Source organism: Podarcis pityusensis (assembly GCF_964106645.2).
Source record: "Podarcis pityusensis genome assembly, chromosome: 17".
Classification (NCBI taxonomy): domain Eukaryota; kingdom Metazoa; phylum Chordata; class Lepidosauria; order Squamata; family Lacertidae; genus Podarcis; species Podarcis pityusensis.
The window spans coordinates 23138132-23155205 of record NC_138042.1 but is presented as its reverse complement, the minus strand read 5'-3'; positions in this window follow the sequence as shown (position 1 = coordinate 23155205).

Below are 17074 nucleotides of genomic sequence, written 5' to 3'. Positions count from 1 at the left end.
CCCTTTCTGACTGAACAGCCTCCAGCATCGTGACTGTCTCAGTCGCTGGCAGAATCCGTCAGTGGGCGTTTCTTAAACTTCTTCCAGCACAAAAGTTCCTTGACGCCAAGTCTCCTCCTACTCTCCCTGCGCGGAAGTCTTCTGCGCAGGGAGGGTGTGGGCAGCGGAGTACCCGTACTCTCTCCGCTGGTCTCCGGTGAGGAGTCTTGGAGCCTCCTCTCTGATTCCCCCATCTGCCCCCCTTCTCTACTGGTGTTACGCTGATTTCCTTCCCCAGCGGACGGGCTGCCTCTCTCCCTACTGGGACCCTCTCCGCCATCCCTCTGGAACCTTCCCTTCGCCTCTAGCTCCGATGGCAGTTCCCTGACAGCTACAGCCACTGCGCAAGGGAGGGTGGTGCTGTGGCTGGGATTGCAACCTGCTCTGTACATGTAGACACCTTGCAATATTTAGAACACATAATTCAAAGTCATACAGGGTTGGTGTGACCCCATTCTCTTCACCACACAATCTGTAATTGTATGAGGGAAGAGCACCCAAAGCTAGGGGTTGTTGTTGCTGTTGTTGTTGTTTAGTCGTTTAGTCATGTCCGACTCTTCATGACCCCATGGACCGGAGCACTCCAGGCACTCCTGTCTTCCACTGCCTCCCACAGTTTGGTAAAACTCAGGTTGGTAGCTTTGAGAACACTGTCCAACCATCTCGTCCTCTGTCGTCCCCTTCTCCTTGTGCCCTCCATCTTTCCCAACATCAGGGTCTTTTCCAGGGAGTCTTCTCTTCTGATGAGGTGGCCAAAGTATTGGAGCCTCAGCTTCACAATCAGTCCTTCCAGTGAGCACTCAGGGCTGATTTCCTTCAGAATGGATAGGTTTGATCTTCTTGCAGCCCAACAGACCTGTATATCAGTCTCTTGGGACTCCTTCCCAAGACATGCCTCTTTCTACAAACCCCACTTATCCCTGGCTCTGCTCCACAACCTTGTTGACCATTTTTGCCTGGCTGGATTTTGTCCTTGAACCGTGACATTGCCTTTTGGTTTGCTTACCTGGGTGGAGAGACAGGGGGTGGTGTTTGTGTGTGCAGAAACCTCTGCATCTGCATGGCAGGAATTTGGACTACTAAATAAAGGAAAGTGAAATATACTCAGAGTCGCAAAGTGATTTCATGCTCTTTATTCAGCTCATAGTGGTGAGGAGGAATGAATAAATGTCCCCTCACAGTATCTGCTTTATATACATTATTTACACAATGGGCTGCACATGATTGGCTAATTCTGGAATTCTACTGTAAGCCAATCAGGTTGTGGATTCACTTCTATCTGGAGCAGGATTGGGTGGTTCCTGCCAACCAATCATACTGCTGCATTGTTCTAGGACCAATCAGACTGCTGCATTCTGAATCCTATTGTTCTAGGATCAATCAGACTGCTGCCTTTTGGATCCTATTGTTCTAGGACCAATCAGACTGCTACAGTTTGGATCCTATTCAACTCAGTACATAACACCCCTCCCCTCTAAGTTCCAGTCCTGCCCGGGAGGTCGCATTCATAGTCCTCAAGGTATGCCGGCGGCCTACGTGTGCGTTGTGGCCTGGGGTGTTCCCTGGTCCGGGCTCCGGGTTCTGGCTCGTGTTCCAAGGATGCTGGCTGTGATGCGGCTGTTTGGTCTGGTGCAACCGGCTCGCTCAGTCGTGGTTCTGGTTCCGGTGTCCTTTCGGCCTCACGGGTCCTCTCTGTATTTACTGATTCTGCCTCTCCTGCTGGCCCCTCCTGCTCTATGGGCCTCACTGCCCCGCTGTTCCCTTGGGACTCCTCTGACCTGTCCTCCTCCTGGTTTTCTCCCGGGAATCGTCGCCGTATCTGGTCGCAGTGGCGGCGCCAGCATTGCCCCCCATCCGTTAGCACCTCGTACGACACGGGGCCAGTGACCCTGGTGATTGTGGCGGGTACCCATGCTGGGCCTGCCCCAAAATTCTTTGCGTACACTGGGTCCTGGGCCTCGAAGGTCCGGGGGTTCCTGCCTTCCCCCACCACTACCTCATCCTGAGCTCTATCGGGGTGAAGGCGGTCCAATCTGATTGCAAGGCGCCGACCCATTAGTAGTTCAGCGGGGCTCCGGCCAGTCGTTGAGCTGGGGGTGCTGTGCTGTGCTAGAAGGAATGTGGCAAGGCGGTACTCCCAGTCCCCTTGCGTCATGCGGCGAAGGGTGTCCTTGGTGGTCCGCACCATGCGTTCTGCTTGGCCATTGGTGGCAGGGTGGAACGGCGCCGAACGGATGTGGCGGATGGCGTTCTGCGCTGTGAAGGTTTGGAATTCTCCTGACGTAAATGCAGTCCCGTTGTCTGAGACGAGAGTGTCAGGGAGCCCATGGGTTGCAAACAGCCTGCGTAGTACCCGGATGGCTGCGGACGTGGAAGTGGACGGTACCAGTGCGACTTCCAGCCATTTGGTGTAGGAGTCCACCACTATGAAGAATGTTTTCCCCTGAAAGGGGCCAGCGAAATCCACATGCAGGCGTGACCATGGTGCTCGGGCGGACTCCCAGGACTGGACTGGGGCCCTTGGGGGATCTGGGCGGGATTCTTGGCAGGCCTGGCAGTGTTTGACCCAGGCCTCTATCTCTCCATCGATCCCCGGCCACCACACATAACTCCTGGCAAGGGCCTTCATTCTTACTACCCCTGGATGTGTCTCGTGTAGGGCTGTGAGGACCCTTTTGCAGAGGGGCTGGGGAACAACGACTCTGCTTCCCCATAACAGGCACCCCTTGTGGGCCGACAGTTCATGTTTGCGGGTTGTGTAGCTGGCGAATTCTGGCCCGGGGCTGCTGCTGGGCCATCCCCTCCACACCCAGTCCAGGACCCGGGAGATGACCCTATCTTTCTTGGAATGGTGTGCAACTTCTTGTGCCTGAATGGGGCGGTCGGGAAGCAGCTCCAGGCTCATAACCTCTTGTGCAGGTGCTGGGTCAGGGCCTGTTTCCGGTAGTGGTAGCCTGCTGAGGGCGTCCGCATGGCCCATCGTCTTCCCAGGTCGGTGAATCAGTGCATACTGGTAGCTGGCAAGGAAAATTGACCACCTGAGGACGCGAGGAGACAGCACTTGGGGGGTCTGCTTTTCGGGGGCAAACAAGCCAAGCAACGGCTTGTGGTCAGTCACCACGGTGAAGGGCCGCCCGTACAAGAAATCATGGAATTTTTTTACTCCCTTTACGATTGCCAGACCCTCCTTGTCGATTTGCGAGTAGTTCCGCTCGGTTGTGTTGAGTGTCTGGGAAAAGTACGCCACCGGTACCTCTCTTCCATCCGGGAGTTGGTGCCCCAGGACAGCTCCAATGCCATAGGGTGAGGCGTCGCATGCTAGCACCACCGGCAGCCTCTCGTCGAAGTGTGCCAAGACCGAGTTTGAGACAAGCAAGTCCTTGACTGCCTGGAATGCGGCCTCCTGGCGCTGGCCCCACACCCAAGGGGCCCGCTTGTCCAGGAGTCTGTGTAGGGGCTCCGCTACCGCCGCCTTGTGGGGAAGGAAGGAATGGTAAAAGTTCAATAGTCCCAAGAAGGCCTGAAGTTCAGTCTTGCTCTTGGGCGCTGGGGCATCACAAATGGCCCGTACCTTGTCCCCAGTCGGGTGGACCCCTTCTGCGTCCACCATAAATCCCAGAAAGTCCACCTGAGGCACTCCTAGTAGACATTTTTCCCGCTTCACCTTGAGACCCGCCGTCTGGAAACGGTGCAGAACGGTGCGGAGGCGGTCCTCAAACTCCTCTGGTGTGGGGCCGGCAATCAACACATCATCGAAGAAGGGGGTGACGCCAGGAATCCCTTTAAGGAGAGAGTCCATTATATTCTGGAATATGCCTGGTGCCACGCTGACACCGAATTGCAGCCGCTTTACCCTGAACGCTCCTCTGTGCGTCACAATCGTCTGTGCCTCTGCTGTGGCCTCATCTACTGGCAGCTGTTGATATGCTTGGGCCAAGTCCAGCTTGCCAAAAATTTTCGACCCAGCCAGGGTGGCAAGGACATGGCTGACCACTGGCACTGGGTATGCGTGGGCCGTGAGGGCCTTGTTTATGGTACATTTGTAGTCTGCGCAGATGCGGACCGAACCATTAGGCTTGACGGGTGTGACGATTGGGGTTTCCCAGGGAGCATTAGGCACCGGCTCCAGCACTCCTTGCTCTACGAGTCGGTCCAATTCCTCGTCTATACGGGGTTTCAAGGCGAACGGGACCCAGCGGGCCTTGAGCCTGACCGGTCGTACTGCGGGGTCAAGCTGTAGCGCAATGGGGGGGCCCGTATACTGTCCCAATTTCCCATCGAAAACCCCTGGAAATTCCTTGCATATGGCGTCCACGTCCACTTGTAAGCTAGTGTGGTTCACCCCGGTGACAGCTAGCCCCAGTGGTCCAAACCATGCCAATCCCAGTAAGCTAATGTAGGGGCCCTTGACCACAAGCAAGTCCAGTTGCCGCGTCCGCCCTCGGTATTGCACCCTGAAGGTCCCCACCCCCATTGTGGGGACCTTACGTTTCTGGAAGTCCCGGAGGGTGAATGGGGCCGGCCTGAGTTTGGGACCCCCAGTGGGACACAGTTTCCTTAAGGTCCTTGCCGAGATTATGGATAGAGTTGAACCCGTGTCAAGCTCCATGCGGCATGGGGCCCCCTCTATCTGTACCTCTACATAAATTTTCTCTACGTTGGGGTGGGGCAACTGGTATACCTGGAAGTCCGTGAGCTCCGTCGAGTTGCCTTGGTGCGTTGGGCCCCGGGACCTGGGGCTCTTGGATTGGTCATCTGATGCCTGGTGTCGGGTGGGCCGAGCCCGACACACCCGGGCGATGTGTCCCGATTTTCTGCACTGCCTGCACTCTGCGTTGCGGAAACGGCAGGTCCTCCTCTCGTGACTCTCCCCGCAGCTTGCGCAGTTCCCTCCTTCTCGTCGAGGCAGCTGTGGTCTGTGCGCTGCTTGAGTGCGCTGCTGTACTCGGTGCACCTCCTCCCTGTCGGATCCTGAGTCGTCGGTGAGGTCTTCATGGTGGACCCTCGGTTGGGATGGCAGGCTCGGCCGTGCCTCTTGGGTCGACCTCTCGGCAGCTTCTGTTGCCAGGGCCTCCTCCAGAGCGACCTGGAACGTTAGGTCCTTCTTAGCGTAGAGGCGCCGTTGCAGCTTCTCATCCTTCAGGCCACCGACGAGGCGGTCACGAAGCATGTTCTCCAGCTCTGAGAAGTTGCAGAACCGGGCGGCTTGGCGGAGAGAGGTCACAAACCCAGTTATGGTTTCCCCAGGGGCTTGCCGCTTTGCGTAGAAGGCATTTCGACGAGCCACCACTGAGGGCTGCGGCGAAAAGTGCCCCTTCAGCTGTTCCATTATTGTTTTGTATGGAACAGTAGCGACGTCTTCAGGCGCAAGGAGAGCCCGGGCGATTTCAAACGTCTCCTCTCCACAGACGCTGAAGAATATCGCCCTCTTCTTGGCGTCTTCTTCGTCGGTGACCCCTTTGGCTTCTAGGAGGAAGGTGAAACGGGAGGCGTACGCTTCCCAGTCTCCAGATGCTGGGTTGAATGGCGAGAAGCTGCTGTTGGCTGCCATTCTGAGTTCCTTGTGCCCCGGAGCTGAAGCCTGGATACACGGTGCGAGGCAGCGGTGCGGCAGTTGGCGGTGCTGCGGTGCTGTGTGTGGCAGTCAGCTCAGCGGGATCCCATCCTCGTCGCCAGTGAAATATACTCAGAGTCGCAAAGTGATTTCATGCTCTTTATTCAGCTCATAGTGGTGAGGAGGAATGAATAAATGTCCCCTCACAGTATCTGCTTTATATACATTATTTACACAATGGGCTGCACATGATTGGCTAATTCTGGAATTCTACTGTAAGCCAATCAGGTTGTGGATTCACTTCTATCTGGAGCAGGATTGGGTGGTTCCTGCCAACCAATCATACTGCTGCATTGTTCTAGGACCAATCAGACTGCTGCATTCTGAATCCTATTGTTCTAGGATCAATCAGACTGCTGCCTTTTGGATCCTATTGTTCTAGGACCAATCAGACTGCTACAGTTTGGATCCTATTCAACTCAGTACATAACAGAAAGAATCACCTCTATTGTTTTGCCTGCTTTTGCCCGTAGTCCTGCCCATCATTGGCATGTGGCCTTTGGAAGATTTCCCACAAGGGAATGCTCACACCCGGCTGAAAATGATGCCCCACCCTGGCTTGAGATAATTCAGAATCTCGCCTTTGTGGAAAATTCCCACTGGAATCAGTCAGCTATCTATTGTTTAGCAAAACTTTGATGATGCATGGGATATCTCAGAGCATGTGATAATACGACCAGAGGAGCATGATAGCTCCTGTTTACTCACACATCTCACGGGCAGACTTTCCAAAGAAGGAAGAAACAGGCATTGCCCAAAAAAGGACAAGATAAAGAAGGTAAGTTTGGACAAAGGACTGACACTAAAACCCTCCCTGATATCGTGAAGTGGCAGCTAGAAAGAAATGGATGGATGCGTTTTGAATTACCATACTGTCTCTCTCGGTTTAGTCTTAGCAGAAATTTGCTCTTTTCACAGCATTTATAACTATCCTTGTAATTGCTGATGCCATTAAACATTTCTAAGAACAGAAGGTGAGCTGCCTGAATCAGTGGCCCATCTGGTCCAGCATCCCATTCTCACAGTAGCCAACCAGATGCCCGGGGGGGGGGGGGGACACCCCAAGCAGGACCTAAGCACAAGAGCACTTTCTCTTCTTGCATTTCCTCACAACTTGTATCTAGAAGCATGCTGTCTCTGACAATGGGGATAGAACTAATATAATCCCTATATTCTGAACAAAATGCTTGTTTAACCTGGAGGTAGGCTGTATGAATTGTGTATTGCTTTGCAATGATTTGTTGGGTCTCTGGACCGTAATAAAGATTGATGATGATAGAACATATCCATCAGGTTTAGCAGCCACGGAGAGCCTTGCCCTCCATGAATTTGTGGGATCCCCTCTTAAAGCCATCCCAGTTGGTGGTCATGGCGGCTGACATTAATGCACCTGCTGCCCATTGGCTCACATTGTCTAATGGTAGAGCTGGCCGTGATTCTGAGTTTAACAGCTGGCCAGGTCATATTTGATCACTCCTCCAGCCTCCCCCATGAAGCTCAAACTCCCACATTATATATTCCTTCACTTTCTTTTCTCCAGCTGAGCTTTGGGTGCCCATTATAAAGTGATTTCTGGAAGATCCTTAGAGGCAAGAGATGAAGGGGAGTATAAACAGCAGGTGTTAGAATTGTGTCTTGACCTAACAGCAGCAGAAACACGGCTCCATGGAAGATTTTATTTCCCCTTTTTCTTTTGTCTGTTTCAGAGAAATTCCTACTAGTTTGGGGTCAAAGATTTTCTCAGATGATAGCTGAGTTGATATTTAACCTGGCATTACATCATGCTGAAATGGATACTGATAGGGAGGGGGGACTGGCTCCTTTCTGGAGGCAGCCTCTGCTCTTCAACTCTTCCTTTTCCCTCTGATGAAATCAAATAGACTTGCTTTGTGTGGCTCCAAATTATACTTGTTGACACTTATTAAAACTGTAGGCTCAGACCTAATCATTCTTGAATGAGGAAAAAAAAGATGTTCAATTGAGCAGGTCCCCAACCTTGCATGCAGGAGCCCCCAAATTCAGTTCCCAGCATCTCCTGGCAGGACTGGGAGAGAGACTGCTGTCTGAAATTCTGCAGAGCCATTGCCAGTCAATATAGGACACTGGTATTCAATTGGTGAGTCAAAAGCCATTAGTGGGTCAATTCCTTGGGTTCCTAAGAGGCCTTAGTTAAGCAGCCATATTTCACTAGTGGAAAGTGCCCAGCAAGGAAATGATGATGATGATGATGATGATGATGATGATGATTATTAATAATAATAACAACAATAATATTCAGTGCTATTTTTTTCTACAAAAAGAGGTGCCGGAACTCACCATGAACACCTCCCTTGTTCTCTTATAAAGGTACAGGTAAAGGACCCCGGGACAATTAAGTCCAGTCAAATTTGACTATGGGATGCAGTGCTCATATGGCAATAGCACCCACCTGAGTTCCCCCGAGTTCCAGCTGGGAAAAAATGCAATCATTGCTAGTTGGCCCAGCTACTCTGGATGGCTTCCAACACATGTAAAAGCATAATAAAACATCACACTTGAAATGCAGGAAGCGTTAATACACAGAGGTGCCAACCTCACATTTCATATCTAAGCAATTAATTTTCTTGAACTGATTTCTATCAGTTTGTGCTGAGGGCTTCCATCACAGATTTGATGTTTAAAACACTTAGAGAACAAACACCCTGCCACCTAGAGAACAAATATCAGGAAGCAACTGCCTACCAAACAAAAATATAGATTCATCTAGAAAGCCTGCCCCTAATAACTGCCCAGTATATTTCATTACCATAGTCTTACTGCACAGGGCAATCAGTACGTGTTGAGAAACATAAAGAAACTGGGAGTTTCTTTCTCCCCACATGTTCTGAAAGACTTGCGAGTCCCACAGTGCTACTCTTTCTACACTTTTGGATCTACCTTGGTTACCAGAGTTTCTTGTTTTTATCCCTCCATGCCAAGGTAAGGTAACTTCACATGTCAGGGGCACCAACTTGAATAAAATATTGGGGGAAGGTAAGCCCCAACCCACATAATCAATCACAAGATGTGGCACACCCCCTTTTTTCAATGGCAATACCCACCAACTTTTGGGGCCCCAGCCCCTTCAAATATGTTATCGGGGGGCCCAGAGGGACCCTGGCTCTTAGGAGTTGTCTCCTATGTCACAGGTCCATGCACACAACTCATTTCTTAGCAGCTGAATTCTCAACATGATGATTTTCAGCAGAATGTATGAACCAATGGAAAGCCCAGTGCTTTAGGTGAGGCACTATGAAATTCTGTCTGTGGTGTTTGATCTCCCCGATGACTCATTCACCCACGCAAGTCACTACTTGATGCCGAAATCTTCAGGTGATAAATATGCATCTCTGAAGCAGCCCTTAGATAGCTCATCATTCATGGCACGTATTACCTTCTGGATCAAATAGGAGTGGCCTTCCTCGTGAATAAACAATAACCAGCCCATCCTGACCTGGAGTCAAGATGTCTGATGCCAGTTTGAGTTGTCGAGAAGTGAGGAAGCAAGCGTGTGCGACTTGCAGTTTTTCCTTTTCTCGCTTCTTCTCCAAATCCTCTAAAGGGATGTGAGCTGCAAGAGACTCATCGTGGCATTGCAATGATAGTGGCACAACTGTGAAATTGGGATGGAAATGCTTCACTGGTGCTCAGTAAGCCAGAAGGCCAAGTGCTTGGGTGAGATGGTGTTTTAATAGGAATCGTGTTACGCTGGTGACATCTGGGAGGATTAGGAAATATGTATCTGGAAAGGAGCTTAGTCCAGAAGGCTGTGTGATCAACCATATCTATCTTTTCATGATGTGGATATGAAGCCACTATACAGATTTAAGGGCATATCAAGGAAAATGGCTCCATGTGAAACAAGCTTCTAAAAGCCTTGAAGGGAAGCCAAGCTGCTCTTTGCAACAGCAAGACATGGGAGTGATAGTATGTGCTGTTCATACAGTAATGGTCATCTCCAGGCTGTCCGTATTTTGCAGGAGGGATTCAGCTTCACAACAGAAAAGTAGGCTTGTGCAAGAAGTGGAAAAAAAATTCTCAGTCGCCTCAGTGCCACAAATCTACTTAAAACAAACAAGCAAACAAACAGACTTTTTGCAGCTAGGAAAGTGAGGGGGAAATGGGCAGAAAAGTGTGAGATGGACAAATGATAAGCAGGAATATTTATAAACACTGTGCAAGCAAATCAGAATAACATACCGTCCAACATTTCTCCACTGAAAATAGAGACATGCTATTCCATGCCCTCCAACATTTCTCAGATGAAAATAAGCATGTCCTAAGGAAAAGTGGGACATTCCAGGATCAAATCCGAAACTGGGACAGCTTCTGTAAATCTGGAACTGTCACTGGAAAATAGGGACACTTGGAGGGTGTAGAATATATACAGACCCTCCAAGTGTTCCTAATTTCCAGGGACAGTTCCAGATTTACAGAAGCCCCCCTGTTTTCAGATTTGATCCCAGAATGCCCTGCTTTTCCTTAGGATGTCCAACATTATCATCGGAGAAATGTTAGAGGGTGTGGAGTTATGCAACCCACAAGCCAAGGAGATAAGTAGCTATACAACCTTTAGAAGACATCTGAAGGTAGCTCTATATAGGGAACTTTATGATGTCTAATGTTTCATTATGTTTTTCTATATGTTGGAAGCCGCCCAGAGTGGCTGGGGCAACCCAGTCAGATGGGTGGGATATAAATAAGAAAATGATGATGGTGGTGGAATAGGACGTCCCTATTTCCCTATTTTCCTTGGAGAAATATCGGTGTCTTCAGTTTTTTGTCTGGGAAATCTCAAGCAACAGCAGAAAGAATTCTTACACCCAGGGACTTAACTTTCATACAAGCTCCTCCACCGGAGGGTGACAGGCTTTTCAGCTTGCTGAAATTGGCCGACGCCTATTGAATTCAGGAATGGCATTTGCTGGGTCAGATAAAATTTTATGGCTGGAGTCTATCCTGAGTAATACCAGATACTACTTAACTCTCTGAGTCATCTCGGTTAAGTTAATGAAAGCATTTTCAGCTTAAAGGAGAGTTTGGCACGGGAACGTGTTCTGTGTTGGAGATAAGATCTCATTCCAGATATTTAAGGTCATCAAAGCTGCTATATTAGTTTTGGTGAAAACATCATTACCTACTTTCTTTCCTTCATTGCGGTTTTTGTGTTCTTTTTATTTAGCAAAAGAGGGTGAGAGAGCTATCATGTGTACCCATCTTTCATGCTTTGTTTATCAAGCCCGTGGATCTGTTCACACCATCCAGGAGAAACGAACGATCACACCTCATCTGGGAATATCTTTATGCTGTAAGAACTACTTCTGAAGAAATATCCCAGACTGCCCTGTGATGCACTAAGCTCTGGTGCTTATTCCTGATGAAGTCATCTGTTGAAGCTGCAGCCTTGCCCTGTGGAGGTACTGCAGTTCAAAAAAGCAGCAACTCTACATAGGGCTGGGAAAACTTCCCTGTCTGAAAGTCTGGAGAGATGCTGCCAGCCAGTGTAGATGGTCAAATGATGTGACTCGGCTTCCCATGTTCCTCAGCTGCAGCAGTGACCCAACTTCGCATGGCAAGCTTAGGTCCTTGAGCAAATCTCATGATAGATCTGCTCTCTCAGCTAGTGGATCTCTTCCAGCCCACCATCAGGAGCATGGCTGGGAATGGCTCCACATGCTATTCCAGGAGGCAGACACAAGCCCATTCCTACCTAGTCTCTGTAGGCCTCCAGTCGATTGTGCTGAGAGGTAGAGGTAGAGGAAAACACGTGAGGTGATGGCAAGGGGCAAACATCCAGTGGAGCCAATCCAGGACACTCTCTCTCTCTCTCTCTCTCTCTCTCTCTCTCTCTCTCTCTCTCTCTGCCTGTCTCTTGTGCCATTGCACCATGCCAGCTTCTACCTCCTGGTAAGCAGCAAAAATGCAGCCAGCAGAATGCCAGATGAGTGTCGCTGTCCAGCCATGCCATCCGTCCACTATTGTTATAAATAGACTTTGTGTGGCTGATTTATCAAAGGCAGCTATTGACTATTACACAATTGCTGCCATCGCTACCATTGAATTACTGCTCTTCTGTATTGTTCTACACCCACAACTCTGTATGGCTTCACAGACCATGAGGGAGTTTTGTATTCCTGTCGCTTGCAACAACAACAACAAAAAGGGAAAAAAGTGCTTTTGCTGCGCCACTGCTCATATCTGTTTCGTAACTCATTGGTAATAAGAATAAAAGAGGAGTGTGTGGAAAGACTCAGGGGCTCTAATGCTCAGTACAACTATATTTTTGTGAGATGGGCCCACCTCAGGAAGGCATTGTCAACCAGAATGCATTGTTGCTGCATGCAGTGGCGTAGTGCATTGCCAGCACCTTGGGCTGTGTGGAGGCTAGAGAAACGGATGGAGTACACATGTGCATTCAGCTGTCTAACGGTGTCCGCATCACTCAGGAGATTGCAGCCACAGAGATAAGAAAAGGAGAGTCATTGCATTGTCGGGAGAGGTCACTTCCTGGTTCATATGGAGAATCCATTTTCAATGGAGCCCAGTGACAGAAGTGCAAAGCTGTATTGAGGCAGCACTGGATGTTGAAATTTTGCGCCCCAAACAATTTTGCCATACGTCCTCTTTTTCCAGGACATGTCCTCTTTTTCTGAGTAAAATTTCTGTCCGGGAGGATTTTCTAAAATTTGTCAAAATGTCCAGGGGTGTGGGAGCGGCCTACTTTTTATGTTGTATATGCAGTGCTAGACAACCAAGTGCACAACATATACATATTGTGTGAGTTTTGCACAATGCAGGAAAGGACTGGGTCCTTGCTTTTGTATATTTTGAAGGGAAATTGTAGAATGCGCCCGCTCCTGCCCCCATCCCCCCCCCCCGTGCCAGCAGTTGTGTCCTCTTTTTTGCTCTTCAAAATATGGCAGCCCTAGAATATTTGGCTTGCAGGTGATATTTCATTAGGTGTCTTCCTGTGAGTGCAACAAAAGGAGGCAGATGAAAGAAGAGGGTTAGATCTATTGGTGACCCTCAAGTGATCAAAAGTAGACTGATCCAGGAGAGGCTCCCATCAGCATAAAGGGGAGGGAGGTGATCTTCCTGGATCTCTGGATCAGATGAAGGGCAGACGGTGCTGCAAGGGGTTAACAGCAAAAATCACCTCCCTCCCTGTTTCACTGGTGCAAATTTTCATTGGATAAGAATGGCTTTCCTACGAGCAGAGGGATGCCTGTTGTGTCTGTCAGATGCTGTTGGATTTCAATTCCTAGTAGCCCCAGTCAGAAGAGCTGATGGTCAGAGATGATGGGAGTAACAGTCTAGCAATATCTGGAGGCCACCGTGTTAGTGACCCCTGGGGCAAAAATAATCTAACATATTGCTACATATACCGTATTTTCCCATCTATAAGACGCCCCCTTGTATAAGATGTCCCCTATTTTGGGGGACTCCAATTTAAGAAAATGGGGGGAGATCTATCCGTGTATAAGACACCCCTAAATTTTGGACATTATTTTTTAGGGGGAAAACCTAGTCTTATACACGGAAAAATGCAGTACTCCCCTTTACCACCAGATCCAAACTGAAAGTGGTAATAAGAGGAGCATCTATGGACAAAGAGCTCACAGTCTCTTGACCAAATAAGAATGGGTTAGAGAACCAACCAGGAAACACCCCCTTACAATATCATCAATTAAGTCCTGAATTTCTGAAGCCAACATCCACATTTAATAATAAACAGATTTTTAATTTTTTTGAAAATTCACCTGAATTTTACAGGAAGCAAGCTATCCTCTAGAGCAGAGGCAGCCACAGCCATACCTAGGCTCCTTTGTACCCTTGGCAAGATGATGTATTGGTGCCCCTACCCCTTGAGCCCTTGGCAAAGAGATCTTGGCCACACAGTGTGGTGGAGGAGCAGCCTTGGTAGGCATCATATCAAACGGTCGGGTATGATGGGTTGTGGTCCACAAATCTCGTGACCACAACATTAACTTCAGAATCTAAGGGACAGCAGCTTTCTGTAGTTCATGTTCCATTAGATGCTGCTTTAACACGTTCCTGGAGAAATGGTGAGAGTTGTCTGTACCAGACGCTCTCCACTTGCTCTTCTCTATTTAAAGTGGCTATAATGTTGCTCTGCCAGGTGACTATTCTGTCACTTCCAATTGTCGTCAGTAACAATATACAATTACAGGTGGCCAGCTGGTGTTATCAATCCATGAAATTCACTCAGTGCAGCCTATGGGGGGGAGGTATCAATTGGAACAGTTCAAATGTGCTTTTGAAAAACATCAATAAAATCAAATCTATATAGCATAGTATGTGTACCCTCTGCATGATAACCTGGGGGGTATTTTCTCAAATGAAACATAAAGCAGGAACAAGTTCAGCTGTTTGGGGTGGGGATTTAGAGGACAAAGTTGTATCTTTATTTCCTACACAGATGTTTATAAAATTAATGGTGCATTAACCTTACTCCAGTTTACATATTTATTAACTATACTTAAACTTTCAACACCTTTAGAGAAAGCGATACATGGTACAGAATGTTGTGGTACCATTTGCACCCCAGCCTGATTCATTTGGCCCCAGTGATGACAGAAGCTCAAATCTAAGGCCCAATCCAAACAGGGCTATAAATAATTTGATTTCTGCATCGATGAAGTCTTGCAATACAGTGGCACCTCTGGATGCAAACGGGATCTGTTCCAGAGCCCCGTTCACATCTTGAGCAGAATGCAACCCGTGTCTGCGTGTCTGCACATGCGCGGGTCACGATTCGCCACTTCTGCGCATGACATCATTTTGAGCATCTGTGCATACGTGAGTGGCAAAACCCGGAAGTAACCTGTTCCTTTACTTCCGGGTCGCTGCGGAATGAAACCTGAAAACGCTCAACCTGAAGCATATTTAACCCGAGGTATGACTGTATTTATGTTTCGCCATTTCTTTCCCCCTTTACAACCCATACTCCTCAGGAGTAGGTTTTATATCTGGCTGGAAAATGTGCAAGTAGACTCATTCAAAAGGATTTCATCTGACATGACATGAGGAGGGATGAAAGCCTGTCTGCGGTCTCACATTGTAAGAGTCATTCACTTCATGCTGTAGTCATCAGCCAGAAAATAATAGGCACTTGGTGATAAACAAATCCCTGTCTCACAGCAGCCATTCAGCTTCACTTCCTTCTACATTGTGATGTAGGACTCAGGCTTTTGTAAATTTCTGGTCAACTGAACTTCTACACCTTTAACTGAACTTGGCCAGATTTTTAAAGATAGCTGAAGCTTCACATTCCCATTACCTGAAGCCATGATGTGGGAGTCTGGGCCTGTTAATCCTTCTTAACTTCAGGTCACTGTGCTGTAGGCACATCTTTGGTTGAAACCCCAGAACTTAAATCAATTAAGCAATGCAGCAGTCGTGTTCTGGAAGTAATGACCCCTAGAGAAACTTGGTGAAAGCTAAAATACATCACATCATTTGTCTTTCAGCTCTTGATCTCAGAAGTTTCCATTTTTCCTTTTATAGCCATAGCCATTACACAATGTGCTGGAGAAGCTGTGCGTGCTTAATGTCTCTCCAGAGCATAGATGTGAGGTAATCTTTAGGGATGCAGAAGGCTGTCCGAACCACTAGCCAAATGTGTCTCCATGGCATATAGCGCTGAATTAATTTGTATGTGTTGCAATAATGTTATAGAAATTGCCACTAACAGAATATAACATACATGTCCAATGCAGTGGTAACAAACAAAATGGCGGAAGAGAAGGAATTCCCATTTTTTTTTAGCAAACTCTCTTTGTATTCTTAAGTGAGGCCACCTCTAGATTGTCAGTATTTTGGAGGAGGGTTTCCAGTGCATATTGGGAATTTAGATTTGCACAATTAAAGTGTATTAAAGCAGTCTGTTGCCCTGTCACAACAAACCCACTTAAAGTAACAAACATGGACTTTTTGCAGTTAGGAAAGTGACAGGATGAACAAGTCATTGGGAGAAATTAAATGTAGTGCTAAGCAGATCATTCTGTTGGCGCACTGCTACAGGGGATATGCCAACTCCCCAAACCAATTAGGGTAGTGTGGGTAGCCATGGGGGGGGGGGGACAGACCAGTTAAACTAGTGGAAATCCTTGTGAAGTACAATTGTTTAATTGCAGACTGAAATGGAGAATGCCTGTATTTATATTGCTGAGATGTTTGGCATTGGAAAATTCCATTGAAGCAGGTTAGTTAACTGTTGATGTTCTCTGCTCTTTCACGTGAGTATTTAACCTTAGATCATGTGATTAAGATATTCAATTACAAATCTTCATTTTGAAGGGAGCTGCCTCTTTGAATATGCATGTGCTTTATACAACTTTCTGGATGTATCATTGATTGTTTTTGTATCTGTTTTGAAGAAGTTCTCGTTAGTAAAGCTTTGAATCATATTTATTGGTCTGGACAATTTTTATTTCCAAAAGAGTCAGTTTTTATGCATCCAATTGCTTTATGCTGTCCAATATCAGTATCTGCAATAGTCTTTGAAGGACATTCCACTGATGGGGCTTTTTCACTGTATCTGGCCCTTAGGCCAATCAGGATGAATTCAGGGTGCATGCTCACTATTGTATAACCTACCCTCAAACAAATCAGAACAAATGCTCAGTCATGAATGGGCACAGCCTAACCTCTGTGGAAGCTTTGTGGAAGCAAATTGGGATGGCTGTTTAATAAACAAAGCATCTTGAGGAACCCTGAGTTCCAGCTAGTTCTTATCTAATGAGAAAAAATGAGCTGGATCCAGCCCACAGTTCTTTTCCAAATGAAGACCACAGCAATGGGCATATGGTTTTGTACTTCTGGTGCCTTTATCTTGGTTTGCAGCTGCATCATTTGTTAATTGTTTTATAGTTTCTTTCTAAGTAAGAAACCGGGGAAATTTTTGTTGAAGGTGCAATATACAGAGAGATCTAGAATAATAAATTAGTTCCTCATCTCTCCAGTTATGCGTAGTGATCAGTGCTGGACGTTTTACTATGTTTTTATATGTAGTATAGCTGCTCAGTGTGGCTGGGAAACCCAGCCAGATGGGCGGGGTATAAATAAAGTAGTAGTAGTAGTAGTAGTAGTAATAATAATAATAATAATAATAATAATAATAATAATAAATTTCTTCGAACCCTCCCATGTCTTTTCTTCTGTGTTGATGAAGTCCCTCACTCCCACTCCCTGAGTTGAACAAAGATAATATATGCCCTAAACTGCTTATAAAGCCCTTCATTTTAGATATAATGACATTAGAGAGAGTTATTTTGGAAGCATATGTAATCACAGAGCATTTTGTGGTGTTTAGAAAATGTATCTATCCAAAGGACAAACTAAATGTGCACCGACAACATGTATTTTACACACTCGAATGGC